Below are 21259 nucleotides of genomic sequence, written 5' to 3' on the forward strand. Positions count from 1 at the left end.
AAATACTTTGGAAATCTATGCAAAGAGATTCCTGTACTGTACTGTGTAGGGTCCTCCAGCCACTGCTTCCAAACACCCTGCTAGCACTAATGCTAGAGCACCGGGGCTACTGGGCCTTGAGCTCTCTCCAGCGTCCTAAAGGCCAGAGCTGTCTTCACCTGCTCACCCCTGTGTCTTCTAAGTAAATCATGGTGCAGTCAGATGCATACCAGGCATCAGAAAATGTGTACTGAAGTAAAAATGACATGAGAGGACATACACCCTTGGGCTTAGGTGCAGGCCTGTCACCAGGCCCTCTATGTGCCAAGTGCACACACTGAAAGAAATACAGGGACACCTTTGCCCTGTAGGCAGCACAGAGAATCCATTCACTGAGTTCCCTGAAACACTCCCTCTCAACAAAGCCCCCTGACTGAAAGGCCCTTAACTTTCTAGGAAGAAGCCTTGTCTCTGCTACACGATCAGCTGATGTGCCAGCACTTCCTTCACTTCCTAGCCTGAAGACAGACCTCAGCTAGCACTTCACTGCCCCCAGCCCTTGCTTTCCTCTTGGGCGAGGCTTAGGGGTCCACTGCTCATGTACCAGTGGAGGTGGAGCTGGAGAGGAAGCACACTGCTGACAGGAAAGGCGTGTGGGCTTGGCGTCAGGAGACCTAGTAACAGTTCAGTTCAGATATTACCAGATGTAGCACCAAGACCAAGTTACTTTGCCTCTTCAAAGTGCCAGTTTCCTCATCTACAGATTAGGCTTAAGAATAATATCTGCCCTTTCCAGCAATGCTGAGGATCCAGTGTTTTACATAAGATAGAGGTGTTTCAAAAACCATGTGTAAGCACAAGTCTGTATGCACAAACACAGAGGAGAAAGACTAGACAGAAATATGTACAAGTGTTAAACTACGACAGTCTGAAAGAGTGTTGATGGCGCACCAAGCACAGGTATTTCACATACATTATCTCTAACTCTCGCAATAATCGCCAAAGGCAAGTACTTCACCATATTTCAAGTGAGGAAACTGAGGCTCAGAGGATAAATTATCTGTGTGTGCTAGCTGCTCAGTTGTGTCTGATTTTTTGTGACTCTATGAGCCTGCCAGGCTCCTCTGTCCATGGGATTCTCCAGGCAAGAATACTGGAGTGGGTCGCCACTCCCGTCTCTAGGAGATCTTCTCAACCCAGCGTTTGAACCCAGCTCTCCTGCATCATGGGCAGATTCTTTGCTATCTGAGTCATGAGGGAAGCCAAATTATCTACTCAGTGCTGCCCTTTCAAGTCCAGGTTATGTCTGGTCTATAGCAGTTTTCTCTGTGTGATGGGGTGATTTTTATTTTCTTTATATTTTTCAGTATTCTCCAAATGGTATCAATGATGTTTACTATTTTATTTAGTGCTATTACTGTTTCAGTCAAGTTTTTATTTTTCAACAAAATATACAATAATATTTCTCTAACATACATTTGAATTTAGTCTGTACAGCTTTACAAATTATACCTAGATTTCTTTATACTGAAATTCAACACTAGACGGGGGAAAAAAAACATTTCAGGAATTCTGGTGCCTTGAATATATCATTTTTGTCATTATGAAAAACAACAAATACCATTTTAATTTTTATCTTTATAAATACTATTTTTTTAAAGGAAAAACTTTGTGGAAAAAAAAACCAACTCTAAAATAATGCATTGAACACCTGTGTCTGAGATACACCCTTTTAAGTCCTGGCTCTTCACATTGTGTGAGCTTTGGTAAATTGCTTAGCTTCTCTGAGGATCAGCTTCTTTATATACAAAACAAGGCCAGAGTAAGACCCCCGGCTCTCTACATCAACAAGAATTTTGTGAGGATCAAATGAAAAACGAGAAGTGAAAGCACTGCTGACTTATTCATTCAACAAATACTATATTTACTGGGCACCTACTGGCTGTCCAGAGCTAGACACTGAGAACACAAGAGAAGACACAGTCTCTACCCTGATGGAATTTAAATCCACTGGAATTTAAAACCATTTCAATTCAGTGGGATAAGTACTATGACAGGGGAGTGCCAGGTGCTGTGGAGCAAAAGACAGGCATTTATGTCAGTTTGGTCACTAGAGGAAGGGACAGCTAAGCTGACACCTGAAGGATGAGCAGGAACCAGCCAGGCGGGGGCTGGGGAGAGAGAGAGAGGAGGTACACGAGCTAAGGCCTGCAGAAGAGGCCGCGTGGCCGGCTGGTGCCATGCAAGTTGTTCAGGCTGGCTGGAATGCAGAGGATGTGGAGAAGTGGTGATAAGCTAGTTGAAGGGGTCAGCAGACGCAGATCATACGCTGTCTCACCATCAAAGTATCATCACCACCACCAATTTATGTGTTTCTATGTCTTGGTATAAGTTTATCTTGCTTTCTCCATTAAAATAAGAGGAGGGATGCATAGTCTCCTTTCTTTGTAAAACACATTATCAAGTGGAAGTGTAGTAGGTGTTAAAGATACGATCCAACCACCAACCTGGTTCCTGCATGTGGAGAGGGCCCAGAGAACTCACAGAGCACAAATGGGTTGAGGGGGCTTACCCCATAGGACTACAAGAGCCACAGATATTCCTGACATGCAAGTACCCATCCACTGTTCAGCCCACAAGCTGGCCTCAAGGCCCAGCTTCTGACAGAACCGTGTCATTTCTCCACGAAGTCTTAGGAGCCACACTGCCCCCAAAGGCACCAGATCTGTTCGCCACCTTTTGGTAGAGCTTAGAGAGAATCAACCAGCACGAACATCTGGTATGTGGCACCAAAGATGATCATTCTTCCCCAAGAACATGACTTTGCTAGCTAAGTCGGCTTGGCAAACTTAGTTCATGCTCCTCTCCCACCTACCCTAGAATTCTTGTTAAGGTCTATAATTCACTTTCCAGCCTGTGAGAGGAGTTCCCTTAGTCACTGGAGCTTTCTAGAGAATGAAGTGGTGACAGTAAGCTGCTGAGGATAATTACCCATTCAGCTGTCTTCTCAGTCATCAGCTGGCTAAGGGCCCCCAAACAAATGGAGAACTAAGAAAATGAAAGGAAGCCGAGGAAATGAAAGGAAGGGCGATGGACACTCCTAAGGAAGAGGCTGGGACTAAGGAATCTGGGCAGAGGATGAGGCAGGGAAGAGGAGCTGGGGAGCCTGGCCTGGAACATTTCCTTCTCTGAAGCAGTAGTAACAGTAGCGGTAGCAGTATACACGCCACACTGACTTGATGCTTAGTACACGCCAGGCAAAGTTCTAAGCATTCTACAAATACCACAGTTTACATAAACTGACTGACTCAACTGTTAGAACTCTATAAGGTAAGTATAATTATTATACACATTTTACAGATGAAGAAACTGGGTACAAACAGATTAAGTAATCTGCCACAATTATACTGCTAGTAAGTGGCAGAGCTGGGATTTAAATCTAGAGAGTCTGGCTCAGAATTCAAGCTTTTAACTATTACAGTATATTTAAACATGAATGCAGAAAGGCCGAAGGGGACAAGCAGCCATAGTTGGCCAGGTGCCAGACAAGAATGCTTTTATGTAGAACCCTTAGCATGGAGTCTCCCCTCCGATGTGCTGTGAGCTACTGATCCTCTCACCAGCTGAACAACATCACTTTTCCTGTGTACTATGATGTCAAAAACACTGGGTGGCTCTAGCTTACATAAAACAAGGTCATGACTCACCACATTATCACTATTAATCTAAAATCTAACTACCCAGAAGTTTTCCCTCCCTTGCTCTGAGGCAGTTTTGTATTTTGTGTTTTGGCCTGTTACAGGATGAGTTACCAGCCAGTCCAACTACATTATTCCATGGCAGTTCTGATATCAGGACAAAGCTACTGTGTTCTTCTGTCTGACTGATTAGCTGGTTGATTTGGTTTCTGGTGGTATCATGTAGGGGACAAGATCAAGGAAAGGGCACACTCAAATGGAAGTCAAATTTAACACATGATGGATGAAAGGAGCACCTTGTGAAATCAGCCTGTCCTGATCAAAGGAGAGCCTGTGAATGTGATTCCAAGGGTTGACAGTATTTCACAGGTTTGCCCCAGAGTCCAGGGTGCAGCGAGGCTGGGCGGCATTATGCAGACTGCAGCCTACTACTCAACTACAATGAGGCCCACTAAGGCGCCAGTGGGGTTACAACAGGCCTCAAACAGGGTGGGGATGGTAAGATTCCCAGGGGCAAAAGGTCTAGTTTCAGGACCATCTTCTTCCTCTGTTCTGATTCTGGGCTCACGTGTAGCCTTCAGAGCTGTCACTGCATCACCTGGTGAAAGGAATGAGAACAGGAAAGGTGGAGGGGGGGCGGGATAACGGGAATGTGTACTTAAGAAATGGTAAACAGGAAAAGAGAACTGCCATATGACCATACCTGGGTATTTTTCTGAAGAAAATGAAAATATTAACCTGAAAAGATACCTGCTCCCTCATGCTCACAGCAGCATTATTGACAACAGCCAAGATATGGAAACAATCTAAGTATCCACTAATGGATAGGCAGATAAAAGAGCGTGAGATACACACACACATACATATATACACACAGTGGAATAGTATTCAGCCATAAAAAAGAATGGCATCTTGCAATCTGCAATGATATGGATGGTCCTTGAGGATATTAGGCTAAGTGAAATAAGTCAGACAGAGAAAGACAAATACTATGTGATCAGTGAATGTGACTTATATGTGAAATCTTAAAAAAGAGAACAGACTATTCATTGCTAGAAGTGGCAAGTAAAGGGTGGGTGAAACTGGGGGTACAAGGAGTAAAAAGGTACAAAATTCTAGTCATAAAATAAGTAAGTTATGGGACAGAATGTGCAGCGTGGCAATTACAAGGGCTTCCCGGGTGGTTCAGTCAGTAAAGAGTCTGCCTGCAATGCTGAAGAGTCAAGTTTGATCCCTGGGTTGGGAAGATCCCCTAGAGAAGGAAATGGCAACCCATTTCAGTATTCTTGCCTGGAGAATTCCATGGACAGAGGAGCCTGGTGGGCTACAGTACATGGGGTCACAAAGACATGACTGAGCGACTAACGGACAACACAGGACAACTATATTAATAATACTGTATGGTCTGTTTGAAAGTTGCTAAGAGTAGGGCTTTAAAATTCTCATCACACACAAAAATTCTGTAACTGTGTACAGTGACAGATGTTAATGAGACTTACTGTGGTGATTGTTTCACAAATATAAAATCATTACGTTGTACACCTGAAACTAATAAAATGTTGTATGTTGATTATGCCTCAATTTAAAAAAAAATAGCAAGCAGGAGTAAAGGATTGGATTTGTGTGAGCAGGACAGTATAAAAAGCCAAAGTCAGCTCACCCAAACTTATTAATACAGCCCACAAGGTCCTTCAACATCTGGTGCCCATCAACTTTCCAGCCTCACCAACCTTTAGTCATTTATTCTTTCATGAAAAAATGAAGAGTGGCTAGTTCAGCTTGCAATTCACAAACAATCTCACAAGTGCTTTTCCTCAATACAAGTGTTGTGCTTTGATATACAGCAGGAGAGCTTTGAACATTTTCACTGTGTCATATGGAATATTAAAAAGTTGTGTACTCGAGATTCAGTAAAATTAATGATTTCTACTGCCTCATCAAGGACAGATTTAAGTAAACATGGTATTTAAAACGAAACTCTAAGTGTGTAGTGGTCAAGAATACAATGACTGGGAGTACAGTTCAGGGCCACTGCCAGGATTTATGCGAAGGCACCAGCAGTTTGCCTGCTGTTGCTCTGCAACAACAAACAGCATCTTGGCACTATTATGAAAACCTTGTAGATACCCTTTGACCTTGTAGATACCCTGAAAGGTTTTCAGGGCTCCCCAGGGTCTGCAAAACACATTTGTGAACCACTGTTCTAGGCAATGGGGAGGCACTGGCCACCCCTGGAGCTGTGCTTTAGGACAGGGGCCCCCAACCTCCAGGCCTTCTATTAGATCAATGGCAGCATTAGATTAGAAATAAAGTACACAACAGATGTGTAATGCACCTGAATCATCGCTAAACCACCCCCCAGTCCATGGAAAAATTGTCTTCCAAGAAATCAGTCCCTGGTGCCAAAAAGATTGGGGACCGCTGCTTTAGGGCCATCAAACTGGCTGTGATGGCAGAACAAACTGTAGGCTGGAGGGGGACTGGAGGGCAGAGTGACGCTGAGGTAACCTGGAGGAGAGTAGGGAAGGTGTGTAGCTGAGGTGGGGACAGAAAGGAAGAAAAAGAGGTGAGGGGTGTTATGGGGAGAGGGAGTGAAGCCACAGAGGCAAAGCTGGTCCTGATCCTGCCCAGTGACTGGAGATGGAGGAGAAGTCAAAGACCACTACCCTCCTCAAAGGAAGGCATGGGATCTAATTTCTCTCCGTCCCCACTGCCTTGTATGGAACCAGGCACAGAGGGTTACCTCAATATATGTTACATAATCAAAGTCGGGTAATGTAAGAACAGCAGTACCATCAAAGAAGAGGAGAATCCACCAAGGGCAGCTCGCTGGGGATGGGAAGTCTGTGTCCCTGGCAAGCTTCAGCCAAAGGAGGGTAACATAGCAGCAAAGTAGGAAAACTCACAGGTCAGGCTAAAGCCATTCTCACCTAGCCCACAGCTAAACCAATCAGCAAATGAGGCACTGTTATAACTGTGAGGCATGAGGAGACCTCAGGTCAGCAAGTCATACAGAACCCTTCAAAAAGTCCTCAGATACGTTACATTTATTTTAAAAACCTGAAAAGATACATTTCAAAACATTATTAACAGCAGTTACTTGGGGAGAATGAAATTAAGTCGGTTCAGAATTTTATTTTTTATAGTTCTGTCGTATTTGATTTTGTTCTGTCATGATACAGTTGTTTTACCTTTAGGGAATAAATGTTTTATTTACTGCATGGTTTTCCTTATGACCCTCTCTGCCATTTTCTTCTTGTGCTTCTCCCTGTTTAGTAACTGTCTTAGGGGCGCCAAGGAGCCCAGCGAATCCCAGTTGCCCAGCTGAACACTGAAGTCACTGACTTATTCCTTCCTCTGGCAATATCAGATACAGATCTACACCGCTTATGGAAAGTTCTCTTTATGCCATTTTGCTTTTATGAAAGACCTTTCTTAGTATGTACTCATTTTCAAGAAATACTAAGAAGGTTTTCCTTTTTATGAGAAAGGATGAAAAGTGAAAACGTAGTTCAGCACATCTTGAATGTTATAATGGCAGCATGCACCGTGAGCAGAGTGGTACCACTGAACTCCTTCCCTAGGAACGACACTCGGCATCTAGCTCATGGAGCCTGGAATTCTATCTGTGAGCATCTGTGCTTGATCTCCATTTATTTTGTGCATCCATTAGCAAGATGTGTCCTAAGATAATTGCTTACCACCATTTCAGCTTAAGGAAGGTTTCACCAGAAGGTTCTACTTTCAGATAGAAGGGAAATCTGTAATTTTAACCTGATGCAATCTAAAGTGTTAAGTAAGGGACTTCCCTGGAGGCCCAGTGGTTAAGACTGAGTTTCCAATGCAGGGGACACAGGTTCGATCATTGGTTGGGGAACTAAGATCCTATGAACCATCCAGTGTGGCCAAAATGTAACAAATTTTTTTCTAAAGTTAAGTAAAAAGGGCATCCAATCTTACCTATAGGTCTGCCCAACTCTGTGAAGCGAATCCTCTGTCAACTTGAAACTTCAAATGCAATAATGCTTCTGTCAGGGGGCTGCTGTTTTCCAGCTACAGGAAAGGTTTCAATGGCCTCTGTGCACAGCAGACATTATTCAGTTCTCCATCGGCCTCTGCTTCATCATATCTGGCATGAAAACCTTCAGAAAGCAGAAATGGAAAGGATATAAAAATATTGACTTAATGACCAGAGAAGATAAAGATCAGCCTGTATTCCCTAAATCTGTGTTATACCAGTAAGTAGGTAATCACAAGGCAATCAGAGATTTCCCCAGTCTTTAAAATCAGGCATTGGAGCATTTAAAATGCTGACACAAAGCTTTGACTTAACAAGTGTCTGGGTTAAAGTTTTCAAATTATGCTTCCACTGTGGCATTCCAGACCCCAAAAGAAGTAACTGGACCTGGATAACAGATATGGACACCTTAGTTGCCTGAACAGCCTCACGTAGAAGGTAAAGGCTGCCACTGCTCTGTTGTCCACTTATTTGGAGATGAATGAACTCTGGGTCCATCTCCCAGTGGTCAGGTCTAAGACTCACAGTGGGGAGGCAAGAGTCAGAAAGGAAAAGTAGATGCTGAGAACGGCAGGTGGCACGAACAGGAACAAGGTTTTCTGCCAATTGCCTAGTTATTGCTGGTTTTCCATCTGATGATTTCATTTTCCAAACGTCCACTGCTATTTTTAATCTCATGGTGCCACTTATCAGCTGCCAAGGTTGATTTGTCAGTTTCTCTATGCATTGAGTATGTACTTCCCCTTTTCCCAACAGAAAAGCTCTGAAAGTGTAGTGCTAACATTTCTAAAGTGTTTTCCTAACTGGAAGCCGGATGTGTTTCATCATTAACTCAAATCACATGTCCCAAACTGGACTTGTCCCTAACCCCCAGCTACCACCTCCTTCCTCCTTTCTCTTTTTCTCTATCACATTATCACCCTGCCAGTCACTCAGCCACAGAACCTTTAAATCATTTCTAATGTTACTTTCTCTTCCAACCTTATAAGCTCCAACTATTACTACGGTCAGGTTCTCCTTCAGCCTGGTATGTAGTTCCTTGAAAAATAACACCCATTCATCCTTCCAGGCCCATTATAAATTACTGAGAGCAGTCCCACAAATTATAGGAATAGTCCCTAACTTTTTTTCTACTTCATTCAACACTGAATTGAAAGCACATCTACTATTGTAATACTTAGAGTTGGCTCCCCTCATGCACACGTGGCTCTCCCATGAGGCCATAAGCGCCTCAAAGGCAAGGACGTATCTTTTTCATCTTTGTATTTCCAGCATTGATCACCTGACCTGCCTCTTGAGAAACCTATATGCAGGTCAGGAAGCAACAGTTACAAGGGGACATGGAACAACAAACTGGTTCCAAATAGGAAAAGGAGTACGTCAAGGCTGTATATTGTCACCCTGCTTATTTAACTTCTATGTAGAGTACATCATGAGAAACGCTGCGCTGGAAGAAACACAAGCTGGAATCAAGATTGCCGGGAGAAATATCAATAACATCAGATATGCAGATGACACCACCCTTACGGCAGAAAGTGAAGAGGAGCTAAAAAGCCTCTTGATGAAAGTGAAAGTGGAGAGTGAAAAAGCTGGCTTAAAGCTCAACATTCAGAAAACAAAGATCATGGCATCTGGTCCCATCCCTTCATGGGAAATAGATGGGGAAACAGTGGAAACAATGTCAGACTTTATTTTTTTGGGCTCCAAAATCACTGCAGATGGTGACTTCAGCCATGAAATTAAAAGACGCTTACTCCTTGGAAGAAAAGTTATGACCAATCTAGATAGCATATTCAAAAGCAGAGACATTATTTTGCCAACAAAGGTCCATCTAGTCAAGGCTATGGTTTTTCCTGTGGTCATGTATGGATGTGAGAGTTGGACTGTGAAGAAAGCTGAGCACTGAAGAATTGATGCTTTTGAACTGTGGTGTTGGAGAAGACTCTTGAGAGTCCCTTGGACTGCAAGGAGATCCAACCAGTCCATTCTGAAGGAGATCAACCCTGGGATTTCTTTGGAAGGAATGATGCTAAAGCTGAGACTCCAGTACTCTGGCCACCTCATGTGAAGAGTTGACTCCTTGGAAAAGACTCTGATGCTGGGAGGGACTGGGGGCAGGAGGAGAAGGGGACGACAGAGGATGAGATGGCTGGCTGGCATCACTGACTCGATGGACGTGAGTCTGAGTGAACTCCGGGAGTTGGTGATGGACAGGGAGGCCTGGTGTGCTGTGATTCATGGGGTCGCAAAGAGTCAGACACGACTGAGCGACTGAACTGAACTGAATGTAGTATCTGGCATAAAAAAGGGCTCCAGTTAATATCTGAATGAATTATTTCATCCATAAAATATTTCTTTATTATTCAGAAGAGAACATTAACACATAGAATAATCCTTCCTATTGTGCATTTTATTCCCAAACAAATCTCTGTGGCCCACGGAAACTATTTCCAAGGTCTACAAAAGCTCAGGTTATGTTCCCTCTCCCTATGGGCACAATGCTTCCAGGGACAACCTTGAACACCCTTGAACACCCTTGACTTTTAACTCTTTGCTTTCAGCCTTGCCATAGGCTTGAATCTCTTGGTCCCTTCTTGTTGCCTATAGTAGGGGTTGGCCATTTTTCTCTGTAAAAGGCCAGAGTCAATATTTTATACTTTGTGTGTCACATGGCCTCTGTCACAACAACTACTCAATTTTGCGCTTGCAGAGCAAAAGAAGCAAGAGATGATGTGAAAATGAGTGAGCGTGGCTATATTTCAGTAAGACTTTACTTATGGATGCTGAAGTTTTAATTTTATATGATTTTTCTATCACAAAATATTAATTTTCTCTTGAACTTTTCCCCAACCATTAAAAAATGTAAATGGCTTGCAGTCCAGACAAAAACAAGTGGAGCCAGATATGGACTGTAGGCCATAGTTTGCCCCAGCTTTCCTTTCCTCACCAACTCCATCCTTCTACACACACACACAACACACACACACACACACACACATATTCCTGTTCATTTCTACCTCTAGTAGATCTAAGTAAAAACAGTCTTCACAATTCCTTTATGGACTTTCATGTTATTCTGTTTGGAGCCACTCACGGCTTGGGAGAGAGAAAGTGAGTGGGCTTTTGAGGTATTAGGTTCTAGATTCAGAGTCTAGCCTTATCGTGTAATAATGAGGTAACCCTGGACATAATATTTAACCTCTCTTGTGTTTCACTGTCGTCATCTATCAAAAGGGAGCAATAACATCCACCTGACAGGGATTTTGTGCCTGGTTTATAGTATGCACTCAATAAATAGTAATTGTTACTCTAGCTTGGGATATGGCTTCCTCAGATCAGCTGTGACTCTGGAAAGCAATCCAGCCACTCTGTAAACCACAACTGGGCAGCAGAAGAGAACAAACTGAGAGCAAAGTACAAAGGCAGAGACAGTATTTGGAGGTTTTCAGACACGTGACCCAGGATTCTGAGCGCCCGGTTGGCCCTGATTCCTTCTGACACCATTCCAAATTCCAGTGGGCCTCTTTTCCTCCTCAGAAAGAACTTCTGACTCTCATACTACCTGACTCTTCTTAGCATTCCATATGAAATATCCAGAAGAGCCCTGGAAGCCTCTTCTCATTCCCGCACCTCTTCCTGGTATACATCTGGGAAAGAGTGAAATGTGACTGGGCCAAATCTCACAGACTGCCCTGCCACCGGATCTTACACAGGTCAAGCACCCAACTCTCTCTCAATTATTCATGAATTTTCTGCTGTACAGAGAATGAATTTTTTTCAGAGTTCAAAAACTAGTCTCTCTATAGAAGCTTTAGAGAAAAAAAACCAAGTACACAAATAAGACATTTCCCCCCATAAAACATCAGTTGGGGTGCAGATAAGACAGATAAGCTTGTGGTATCTCTGTCCTTGATCCAAAAAGCCAGATTTGAGCCTGGCGCTTTCCTGTTCCAACTCTTCTAATGGGTATTTACTACTTCTGGAATGACCAAGCTCCCATGCTGTCACTCAGGGCCTCCACAATCTTGCCCTAGCCCACCCTTCCGGCATTACATCTTACGACTCCTCTACAGAAAAATTCTGAAAGAGATGGGAATACCAGACCACCTGACCTGCCTCTTGAGAAACATATATGCAGGTCAGGAAGCAACAGTTAGAACTGGACATGGAACAACAGACTGGTTCCAAATAGGAAAAGGAATACGTCAAGGCTGTATACTGTCACCCTGCTTATTTAACTTCTATGCAGAGTACATCATGAGAAACGCTGGGCTGAAAGAAGCACAAGTTGGAATCAAGATTGCCGGGAGAAATACCAATAACCTCAGATATGCAGATGACACCACCCTTACGGCAGAAAGTGAAGAGGAACTAAAAAGCTTCTTGATGAAACTGAAAGAGGAGAGTGAAAAAGTTGGCTTAAAGCTCAATGTTCAGAAAACAAAGATTATAGCATCTGGTCCCATCCCTTCATGGGAAATAGATGGGGAAATATTGGAAACAGTGTCAGACTTTATTTTTTTGGGCTCCAAAATCACTGCAGATGGTGACTTCAGCCATGAAATTAAAAGACGCTTACTCCTTGGAAGAAAAGTTATGACCAACCTAGATAGCATATTCAAAAGCAGAGACATTACTTTGCCAACAAAGGTCCGTCTAGTCAAGGCTATGGTTTTTCCAGTGGTCATGTATGGATGTGAGAGTTGGACTGTGAAGAAAGCTGAGCACCGAAGAATTGATGCTTTTGAACTGTGGTGTTGGAGAAGACTCTTGAGAGTCCCTTGGACTGCAAGGAGATCCAATCAGTCCATTCTAAAGGAGATCAGCCCTGGGATTTCTTTGGAAGGAATGATGCTAAAGCTGAAACTCCAGTACTTTGGCCACCTCATGCGAAGAGTTGACTCCTTGGAAAAGACTCTGATGCTGGGAGGGATTGGGGTCAGGAGGAGAAGGGGACGACAGAGGATGAGATGGCTGGCTGGCATCACTGACTCGATGGACGTGAGTCTGAGTGAACTCCGGGAGTTGGTGATGGACAGGGAGGCCTGGTGTGCTGCGATTCATGGGGTCGCAAAGAGTCGGACACGACTGAGCGACTGAACTGAACTGAACTGAACTGACAGAAGTCCTCATCTATAGCCCAGGCAAAATGGACAGTTTCTACCTAACTTCACTGAACAGTTTCCAGCTTCCCACACTTGTGCATAACTCAGTCATAGTACCTGTAGCATTTTATTGCACATCTCCCCCTAGACTGTGAACTAGCCGCAGGGCAGAGACTGTCTGATTTACCTCTGGGTCCCCTACCCCTAGCACAGTGCCTGACATGGGGCAAACATTCAATAAATGTTAATGAATGAATGAAAATATCTGAAGTTATTCTGCCCTTAAACTGCTTTAGTTGGACTCCTATTAGCAGACTAAGCACAGTTTGGGTCATTGTTGAGAAGGAGAAAGACCTAAAAGAAAGAAAAGCATGAGCAATGTGATCCAAGCAACAGAAAATATGTTTTAACAGTGAACTGAAAGAAAACACGGCTGTTTAGCCTCCAGAAGAGGAGGTCCAATTTAATTCTGGTTTTTAAGTCTACAAAAGGTTTTCATGAGAAAATCTTGATCTCATTCTCTCTTATAATCAGAGGGAAATTTTCCATATTCATGGAAAGTGGAAAAAGAAGAAACAGCTTAAGTTCAGGCTAGAGGGGCTTAAGGTGGAGAGAGAAAAACCAAATCAAGCAGCACTTTTCGAAAGACACTCTCACTGTCCTTTTTGGCAAGTGAATTGAAGGGGTTTGGCTGAGTACTGTTTTTTGGGGCCATGCTACGCAGTTTGCGGGATTTTTGTAATCTGACCAGGGTCCTCAGCAGTGAGAGCACAGGGTCCTCTGGACTGCCAGGGAATTCCTGGTAGGCACTTTTGTTGAAAGCTGTGCAAAAGGAAATAAACATGCAGCTCTGTTCCTATTTGCTGTGGAGACCAGGTGGGTGAAACAAAAGTCGGGTAAGACTTTTCTAATGAGTCACTGACTCTTTTTTTTTTAGCCACTGACATTAATTGACCTACTGGCACTTTTTATCATATCGTCCTTTGCAGTCCTGTGATGGAACAATCTAGTACAGGCATACCTCAGAGATACTGCATGTTTGGTTCCAGATCACTGCAATAAATCAAGTCACATAAATTCTTTGTTTTTTGGCACATGTAAGTTATATCTATACTATATGGTAGTCTATTAAGTAGGCAATAGCATTATGTCTTAAAAAAACAATGTACATACCTTAATTAAAATGAATCATTAAATTAAATCAATTTAATATTATTAAAATTAATTAAAAATAATAAAATACACTTATTGCTAAAAAATGTTAACCCTCATCTGACAATACACAGTTGCCAAAAACCTTTAATATGTAAGAAATACAATATTTTCGAAGTGCAATAAAATGAGGCATGACTATGTTTCAAATTTTCTTGATGGGACAATGGAAAGAAAGAGAAGGCATATCAGAGTAAGACAGTAGGGAAATGGTCATAAAAATATACCTTCTATAAAACCAATACCTAATTGTATATCAATAATAATTATCAATAGTATTACTATTGGGATTTTCCTGGTGGTCCAGTGGCTAAGACTCCATGCTCCCAATGCACGGGGTCCTGGTTCCATTCCTGGTCAGGGAACTAGATCCTGCATGCCACAACTAAAGAGCTTGTGTGCTGCAACAAAGTGTTCCCATTCTCCAACTTTCTTTACCTCCTTTCTGAAGAGAGAATAAACAGAGCCCCAGTCATGGCATTTGAAGTCTTCAGTATAGTGAAAAGAACACAGGTCTCTGAATCCAACACTAATAGGTTTGGACCAAGCTCTCTCACTTATGAGCTACATGACTTTGGGCAAATCACTCTAATCTTTCTGAGGTCCAGTTTCTTCATCTTTAAATTGGGGTTAAATATCCCCATGTTATAGGATTCAGAGGATTAAATAAATTATAGTGTGTAATACATCTAATATACTCAGCCACAAAGCAGAGACTAGATAAACGTCAGCGTTCTTCTCTTCACACCTCTATACATTATGGCCACAATTCATCATTTCAGTTTATTTCCCTTCCTCACCAAATCCATTCCTCTCCCTCACCTCCACCTCTAGACCACTGCCCAAGCTGTTCTTTCTCACAGGAATGAACCTCCTTCAAGGCCTAGCATAAATTTTTCAACCTTCAGGAATCCTTGCTGAACCCCCTTTGGTCATGTTGGGATTGATTTCTCCTACTTTGTTTACTAGATTTACTAGAGTCAACCTGATTTCAGTTATTTATGTACTTACCTGTCTTGCCAACTACACTGGAGGGAGAAGGCTCTGAGAAGACAATTACTTATAGGAGGGCAGGAAATGTGTTGCTCTCTTCTGTGTATATTTCTCAATACCAGGGTCCTGTATGTAGAAAGAGCTCAGTATGTGTTTTTGAATTGAATCTTGCCACCATGGTTTTTCCAGTAGTCATGTATGGATGTGAGAGTTGGACTAGAAAGAAAGCTGAGCACAGAAGAATTGATGCTTTTGATCTGTGGTGTTGGAGAAGACTCTTGCGAGTCCCTTGGACTGCAAGGAGATCCAACTAGTCCATCCTAAAGGAGATCAGTCCTGGGTGTTCACTGGAAGGACTGATGCTGAAGCTGAAACTCCAATACTTTGGCCACCTGATGTGAAGAACTGACTCATTTGAGAAGACCCTGATGCTGGGAAAGATTGAAGGCAGAAGGAGAAGGGGACGACAGAGGATGAGATGGTTGGATGACATCACCGACTCAATGGACATGGGTTTGAGTAAACTCCGGGAGTCGGTGAGGACAGGGAGGCCTGGTGTGCTGCAGTCCATGGGGTTGCAAAGAGTCAGACATGACCGAGCGACTGAACTGAACTGAATCACTGACTGAGAAACTTTATAGAAAGCTCCTGGACTGAATTTCTAAAATTCTGCTCTCACTGCCTGACTTGTTTAACATGCAATTTTTAAAGTATACTAATATTCCTAAACTAAGAGCCACCAATACTCATGCAGTTTGCTTCATTCTATCACCCACTCTTTCAACACTCTCTGGACTCATCTAAAGACATTTCTTCAGGATATAGGAAGACATGGCTGGGAGGACACCACTTCCTCATGGAGGTAGGTGACCCTGAAGAACTGTTCTACCCCATGGGTTAGAACGACAGCCACTGAAACCATATTAAAAAGCAAACAGTATTCCAGGCCAGAATACTGGAGTGGGTAGCCTTTCCCTTCTCCAGGGATCTTCTCAACCCAGGGACTGAACCCAGGTCTCCCGCATTGTGGGCAGATTCTTTACCAGCTGAGACACAAGGGAAGCCCAAGAATACTGGAGTGGGTAGCCTATGCCTTCTCCAGTGGATCTTCCCAACCCACGAATCGAACCGGCGTCTCCTGCATTGCAGGCAGATTCTTTACCAATTGAGCTATCAGGGAAGCCCATAAAGCAAACATGTAGAACCCAAAAGTAGATCTGAATGATTTGTAGCTGCCTCCGTTTCCAAGTCTGTAGAATACATAGTTTTGACATGTCACATATAAAGCACTTAAAACAGTATATGCCACATAATAAGTACTCAATAAATGTTCAATATTTTCTTATAAAGTAGCAGACTGGAAGAAAACAGAGTCAGAATCTTTCACTTTTCATATTATCTCTATCACTGACTCATGTCTTGTCCAGTCTTGTCCCTTCCCCTCTCTGGGCCTCTTCCCATCTGTAAAATGTAAGAAGAACCAGATGTTGCCCAAGCTCCCTGTACCTTCAATGAGGTATATTTCTGTACAATCACCAAAGAGCCTTCCTGTTCCAGATGGTGAAGCTGCTGGCAAGGAAAAATTGTAGCTGCCGGTTCCCAGAGGAGAGGGGCCAAGGCAAGGTCAGAACAATTGATTGGTAAACCACCTGTGCACCTTCCCCTGTGTGAACTATAACACATTCAGTGCAGGATCCTGAACAGAACATCACCTCCTTGCCAACAGAACTCACAGCAAAGGCAAGGCAAGAGGCTGAAAACAATAGTAGCAACGACGGATTCTGCCTTGTGCAGGATTCCTGCACTTTCTTACTTTGATGCCTATAATTAGGGCACCATTAATCTAAACTAGGACTCTCTTTAAGCACAAAAAGAAGGAAGAACACAAAGGCCCACTCTGAACCTGAAAGCTCATAAAACAGAGACCAAAGCGAATATATAAAAATGTCACTGACTCATCTGACTGCACACACTGCAGAGGCCTACTATGTGCCAGGCAGAGGAGGGATGCAACAGACACGGTCCCTTTCCACCAATGTACTCAGAGCACATCGTGGGGGACATGTCCCAAGGTATACTGTAATCAGAGCTATATTCAAGGTGTGGGAAGGGGGCAACTAATCCAGTAGTGGGAATCAGAGAAGCTTCAGTGACGGGTTACAGGAGACACAGGCCTTGAAAGATGAAGGTGGGGACTCTAGGAAGAGTGAATAAAGGAACATGCAGGGGAGTACTTGAGGGAAATTTAAAAGAAAAAAGTTTATTTTGCCTGGGCCATACGGTGCAGGTTCGAGAGAACAAAGAGAAAGAGGGCAGGACAGAGATTTGGGAACAGATTATGGAGGGGCTTTTCCATGATGTCAAGGGTCCAAACTCCATAAGGTAGGCAACAATGCTAGCCAAGGTTTCTGAGCAGAGATATGTTGAGAACATTTCTCAGGAAGATCATATGGGCACCCATGAAAAGGAAAAAGGAACCAAGTTACTAAATTACTATGGGATCTTCATAAGTTTGTGCCAGAACCCAACAGCTCCTGTTCACAGAACTCACTGCCCAGGTTCAACTTCATGCAATCCAAGTTTAAAAGGGGCTCCCTTGTTAGGCCCTATAACCATCAAGATCTGCTAGCATAATAGGCCTCCCAAAGTCAAGAACTCAAGTAGCACTATGGATCACAGAAAGGGAAGAGCTGATGTGGAAGAAGTTGGGGCGAGATCACCAAAGTCTCCAGCTGCCCCAGCTCCACATTAAAAAACAAAACAAAACATCAACCCTCTTTACATTACCTCCAGCCAAGCCTTCTTTAGAGGGGCTGAAGCTAAGGATAGTGGGGCTGAAAGCACTTGGGTCAATGGCTGGAGATCCAGTGAAATAACAGACATGAATTGTCCAGCACAGTGCTGGGCATATGATGACTGGTCACTAAGCACTGACCCAACTTGCAAGGTCAGCTCCCCCTGTAAACCCTACTGAGGCTTCAAAACCTAGGTCACCTTAACTCTTCCCCCAAGGCCTTTCTAACGTCCAAAATGATCTAATTCCTAGAAATCACACTCATTTCACGCACCAAATATTCAGCACCCAATTCATGACAGGTGCCACATTAGGGGACTGCAACTCACCTTCACACTGACCCTCCTGTGCCCTTTTAATAGAAGAGAAGCTAAAGCTCTGGGTGGGAAAAAAACTTGCACAGCTACTAAGTGGCAGATACAGTCTGTCTCCTTAGGGAGTTAGTTTCCAGGCCACCTGTCAGGTGGTCAGTGGCAGATCAGAGGCCAGCATGGTGAAGGCACACAGCTAGTTAAGTGGCAGAGGTGAGATCTGAACCCAGGAATGCTTGACCCAAACTCAAGCATTTCCAACATTTCAATCCTGTCACCCACGCTGGCCTCTGATCTGCCACTGACCATCTGAGAAGGTAGCCTGGAAACTCCCTAAGGAGACAGACTGTATCTCACACTATTCTCTCTCCTCACAGGACAGCGACCCACACACATCAGGAACTTTTAAGTGAAAATAGTTCACTTTAAAATAATGGAGTGCACAGATATCAAACATTCCTCACGTGAAAAACTATTCATGACGTTGGACTGCCTGAGCCTTGAGCCCAGCCATACAGCCTGATACGTACCGAGTATCAAACTGGCCCCTGGCTAAACTCCGACCTCGGACACCTGTTACAACCCAAGCCCTGAACCCAGGCGCCGGCTGAGCCCGGACTGGAGACACGCGATGCGCCCAGAGCTTGTCCCAGACGGAGCCTCAAGGAGAGTCTTAAAGAAGCTGCTTCTTCAGCTGTCCGCCCCCGCCCGGCCGGCAACAGAATAGAATCTGGTCCTGACCTCGGCCCGTTCCGAAAGCCCCGACAGCTCCTTCCCAGGAACAGGACGCATTCACGGGCCGCCTCCCCCCTCCCCCGTGGGCGCCCCATTTTACTCGCAGAGATGTCTCGCTGTCTGGGCTTTACCTCAGCTGACTCCTGGCAGAATACGTCGCTCGCACTCCACCTACAGAACGCTCCCCCGAGGACGCGGAAGAGGCATTACTAGCCCCGAGGGGCGGGCCCGACCTAAGAGAGGCGTGAGGGGCGGAGCTGCGCCTGCGCCCTGTTGGCTACGCGCTGGGAAAGGGTGGGGACGCACTAAGTAAACTGCTCAGGCCCGCAGGAAGAGGGGCGGGGCGATTGCTGGGGTAGGGGGCGGGGCTTGGCGCCTTCTGACACTACCTTTTCGGACTGGCGGTCAGGAGTCCTGGGAAGCTCCTGGAAGGAGGAGGCCGCGCAAGGAGCAGGTATAATTATATTTACCGAGAGCTTCTGCATGCTTGGGAGGAATACTTTGAATGCTGCCAGTCTTTTTAAAAACGAGAACGAATTCTGTAAACTTTCTTAGAAGGTTTGGGTGCTTGGAAATTTCTTAAAGAGATGGGAATACCAGACCACCCTACCTGCCTCCTGAGTAATCTGTACGTAAATCAAGAAGCAACAGGTAGACCGGGAACAGACATGGAACAACGGACTGGTTCCAAATTGTGAAAGGAGTACGTCATGGCTGTATATTGTCACCCTGCTTATATAACTTATATGCAGAATCCATCATGTGAAACGCTGGGCTGGATGAAGCACAGGCTGGAATCAAGGTTGAAATATCAACCTGAGATATGCAGATGACACCACCCTTAGAGCAGAAAGCCAAGAGGAACTAAAGAGCCTCTTAAAGAAAGTGAAAGAGGAGAGGGAAAAAGCTGGCTTAAAACTCAACATGCAAAAAAAAAAAGATCATGGCATCCAATCCCATCATTAATGGCAAATGATGAAAACAGTGACAGACTTTATTTTCTTTGGCTCCAAAATCACTGCAGATGGTGACTGCAGCCATGAAATTAAGAGATGCTTGCTCCTTGGAAGAAAAGCTATGACCAATCTAGACAGCCTATTAAAAAGCAGAGTCATTATTTTGCCGACAAAGGTCCATCTAGTCAAAGCTATCGTTTTTCCAGTAGTCATGTATGGATGTGACAGTTGGACCATAAAGAAAGCTGAGAGATGAAGAATTGATGCTTCTGAACTGTGGTGTTGGAGAGACTCTTGAGAGTGTCTTGGACTGCAGGGAGATCAAACCAGTCCATCCTAAAGGAAATCAATCCTGAATGTTCATTGGAAAGACTGATGCTGAAGCTGAAGCTCCAGTACTTTGGGCACCTGATGTGAAGAACTGACTCATTGGAAAAGACCCTGATGCTGGAAAAGACTGAAGGCGGTAAGAGAAGGAGATGACAGAAGATGAGACTGTTGGATGGCATCACTGACTCAATGGACATGAGTTTGAGCAAGCTCCGGGAGTTGGTGGACAGGGAAGCCTGGCATGCTGCAGTCCATGAGGTTGCAAAGAGTTGGACACGACTGAGCAACTGAACTGAACTGAACTGAATGACTCAATAGCCAGATGATCCTGAGTCACTCAGGCTTAGGTTCCAACCAAAGTTCTCAAAATTGCTATGTGCCCATATGGCACCCAAGTTCAGTTAAACAGAGATGAGGGCTCTAGGGGCTCAGAGGAGGAAAGTCTTAGGGAAGGTCCCCCACATCAGATGGAGTTCCAGCCATGCCTGTGGCTCCTTTCACCATACACTCCACACAGCTCCTGGGGGTGGGGCAGTGGGAGAACCAGCAGGAAACAACCTCCAAGAGGCTGCAGTGTTCATGAGGGCCAAGGATGCTGGGGCATCCTTTACTCAGCAGGTGAATGCTGTGATCCAGGGTGGGGCAAATGGCTCGCTTCCCTATTCCCTGCTGCAAATATTTTTATGGCTCCTGAGCCAACAGGAAAACAAAGCCTTATGCAGCCTGGCTGCCCTTCTACATTCAATACACTGCCTCTGCCCAGATCCTCTCTTGCCAAGTTTTGCCCTATGGGGGGCTCTTTTGTGTAGCTGAGGCCCCAGCTCTCTCTTTTATCTTCTTTTTCTGTCTAGTCTTCTCCAAGCATCCCTCTCTGAATTTCTCAAAGTAGTTTTGTGAGGGCTTTCTGATGTATTCAGACATTCTCATGTAAGGTACAGGTCTTGGCCACACAGTTCTGAGATAAATATACCTTTATATGGTGTATTCCAGAACAACCGTGATCCCAGAGTCTGAAGTTTCTGAGTCTAGTAATTGAGGAAGTAGTGAGTGACCTGTCATAGGAGGTGTGCAAGCAAAGCCACGTTTTAGAATGCTGGACTGGGGCCTCCTCTGGTAAGCCAGAAGAAG

General features: G+C 44.3%; 1 protein-coding gene across 12 annotated transcripts in view; it reads right to left on the minus strand.

The window, feature by feature from the left end:
* MKNK1 (MAPK interacting serine/threonine kinase 1) overlaps positions 1-19117 on the minus strand; it is a 45679-nt gene extending 26562 nt beyond the window's left edge. For 3 of the 12 annotated variants that reach the window (XM_069590458.1, XM_069590478.1, XM_069590469.1), the window contains exons 1-2: positions 18977-19095; positions 7638-7819 (exon numbers count right to left, since the gene is read on the minus strand). The gene's annotated coding sequence lies outside the window, so the exon portion shown is untranslated. Of the gene's footprint in view, positions 1-7637; positions 7820-15023; positions 15132-18640 lie in introns of those variants that run through there. The other 9 variants (XM_069590447.1, XM_069590391.1, XM_069590500.1 and 6 more) reach the window with 6 other exon arrangements.
* Positions 19118-21259: the final 2142 nt, after the last annotated feature.

Source organism: Ovis canadensis, chromosome 1 (genome assembly GCF_042477335.2).
Source record: "Ovis canadensis isolate MfBH-ARS-UI-01 breed Bighorn chromosome 1, ARS-UI_OviCan_v2, whole genome shotgun sequence".
Lineage (NCBI taxonomy): Eukaryota > Metazoa > Chordata > Mammalia > Artiodactyla > Bovidae > Ovis > Ovis canadensis.